The sequence below is a fragment of the Typopeltis vanoorti genome, chromosome 3 (assembly GCF_054136105.1).
Source record: "Typopeltis vanoorti isolate ZY-2024b chromosome 3, IOZ_Tvanoo_1.0, whole genome shotgun sequence".
NCBI classification, from domain to species: Eukaryota; Metazoa; Arthropoda; class Arachnida; order Uropygi; family Thelyphonidae; genus Typopeltis; species Typopeltis vanoorti.
This window is the reverse complement of record NC_143551.1, coordinates 99,888,551-99,891,172: the sequence shown is the minus strand read 5'-3', so window position 1 is coordinate 99,891,172 and position 2,622 is coordinate 99,888,551. Positions and strand designations below refer to the sequence as shown.

Here is a 2,622-nt window from a genome sequence, read left to right as displayed (position 1 = left end):
TCCGAATCAGTGCTAAATATACTATAGGTTGAACATACGTTTATGTGGAATTACTATTAAAAAAAAAAATCATCGTGATAGCGCTACCTAGACACATCTTTAAGGAGATAAGTCGATAAGAACCACTTCACCCTGAAGTAGTGCACATAAGAACAGCTCGTGGAAAAAATTTCTGAAGTCTTACGATGTAAGTGATATTTCCTTATTGGAACTGTCACTTTCTGATAAAGGATCTTACTTTGTACATATATTGCTTTGCTTATGTATACATCAGAGTGAACTATCACATAGAATCTTAAAGTAAATTATACACTAAATATAATTTAGTATGTATTTATATGAATACCAAATCGATAATTCGTCGCTGTTATTTGCTATATTATTTTATTGGAATATATGTAATGACGAAATAAAATTGTTTTTTACAAATATTTCTAAAATGATGATATCATAATCTCTTTTATATTAATACATTTTCTTTAAACTTAATGTTTTTCTTTTTCTTTCTGTCTTTTTCTGCTTCTTAGATTTTTTTTTTTTTTTTTGAACAGATGACCTCTTACACTTTTCAGAGTTGTTACTTTAGTTATTGCTGAGTTTAGTTTTGAATAAGAAAAAGCTGCGGCACCTGAAAAAAGAAAGAAAGAAAGAACATGTTATGCAGGTTTGAAGTTGACTAAATAAATAAACAATATTATCAAGCAACCCCACACTTGCATTAACAAACAACTTATATCTAGTATTAGATAATTTCACTTATCGAGTTCATACAAACCGACTTTTTGGTACTCGTTGCTATACAATGCACTCAAATGTAAGTTAACTTCTAATATTTGGTGCGTTTTCAAGAGCAGATTCAGAACTTCCAAAGCAGATAAAAATTCCAACAGTATTCTAGAATGACCAGTTTCTTTGGATAGGGATTACAAAAGGTCAGCTTCGGTTACCTGTTCCATTGCTTTATTATCAAATTCTAAGTAGAGATTTCTGCAACATGAAAAGTTATGAACCTGTATTATTGTGAATCATACCAGCCATCTCTACAACTAGAAGAAATGGGCACCAGGAATAACTCTCATAAAGTTATTTACTTTCAGTTCCGCTAAAGTGACACATTCACTTCCTGCTTTCGCTTGGAGAAATGAAAGTCGTGTCGCGCCAGCACGCTCCCACTGTTGTGAAATATCCATACTTATATAAAATTAAACATTCCACGGACGCCTGGATTCCGGGCACTGATCCAATTCCTTCCTTCCTTCCTTCTCTTTACACCCCACCCTACTTCTCTTGAACGAACACCAGAAAAGCGAAACTGGAATACAATGAAGGATATTAAAAGGAATACAAACTACAATACAAGGAAGGATATTAAATTCGAAATAACCTAAAGAAACAAAGCTAATACTGTCTTAGGTACAGAAAGAGTATGTTATTTACACATGGAAAGCACAGCATATTGCGACAAACGTATCCAATCCTTTGCAATCCATCAACTTCTAGTAGTGTGCTATACAAGTGGAATTACGTTAATCGAAACATTAATTCAAATATGGGGGGGGGGGAAAGAAAGAAAGAAAAAAGAAAAAAAGCGAAGATATGGATATATTATATAGGCACCTTCAGGTAGTCAGGAACTCATCGAAGGACTCTTGTAGAGATAATGCTTAGTTACCTATCATACCTCTCACCGAACTCACATTCACAATGTCTATTGGCAACTTATTCCGTTCACTCACCACACGCCATGAAAAGAACCTGGACCTCACATGCTTCTTTACTACACCCTTACTTGGTTTCCAGGGATCACTCCAAGTTCTATCCCATATGAGCTACAAAACCCTGTATCCAGAGGCGGATCTACTATGAAGGTAAATGTAGCTTGAGCTTCAGGGCCCTCAACTCCAAGGGACTTCGTCAGGTCCTAAGAATTCCAGTTCTTTCTTTTGCACATTGACAGAATTTACTTATGGTTCATAGTTCATGTGTTATTTCATGATGTATATAATACCTTCACTGAGACATTGACATTTAAGTATTTGCATTCTTCCTGGCAGAGAAGGAGAAGTAGCCTGTTATGTCCATCCACACCGGGCACCTCTATGCAACGGAGAATGAACTAATCACATATATATGTCTATGATATTGATTTACTTTCTATGATTTCTTGGTAATCGTGAAAAAAAAAAAAAAACATTGAGTATTTACTGTTGAGTTTCTCTTACGCGTCAAACATAAGTATTCGATAAATGTTAAAATATAATTTACTCGAACTACTCTCAGATTAACAGATTGCTTTTAGTTTCATAAATATTTATTTTTTTTCATATTTTCTCCTTTTTTAGGATAATTACCAACAATAAGAACGTGCAAGTATCTCAATGGACACCAAAAATATAAAGCAAAAGAAAGAAGATCCGAAGAGGTTTCAAAATTAAAATAATAATAATAATAATAAATAAATAAAAATATAATAAATAATAAAAATCTCTTAATTTTTCTTACAACGGAAACAAGACAAAGAAAATTAACTAATGCCAGAGAAATGCAATCATTTGTTGATACTAAAGAGTATGAAAAACCTTGGAACAGCAAACGTCAACGATTATTCAAGAAAGTTAACAC

At 33.2% G+C, this 2,622-nt stretch overlaps 1 long non-coding RNA gene across 1 annotated transcript; it reads right to left on the bottom strand.

The window, feature by feature from the left end:
• Positions 1 to 361: 361 nt before the first annotated feature.
• Positions 362 to 1,106, bottom strand: LOC150108416 (uncharacterized). Its single transcript, XR_016550654.1, has 2 exons — positions 776 to 1,106; positions 362 to 628 (listed from the first exon to the last, which is right to left on the bottom strand). It is a non-coding gene; the product is annotated as an uncharacterized LOC150108416 (long non-coding RNA).
• Between the last annotated feature and the right edge of the window lie 1,516 nt (positions 1,107 to 2,622).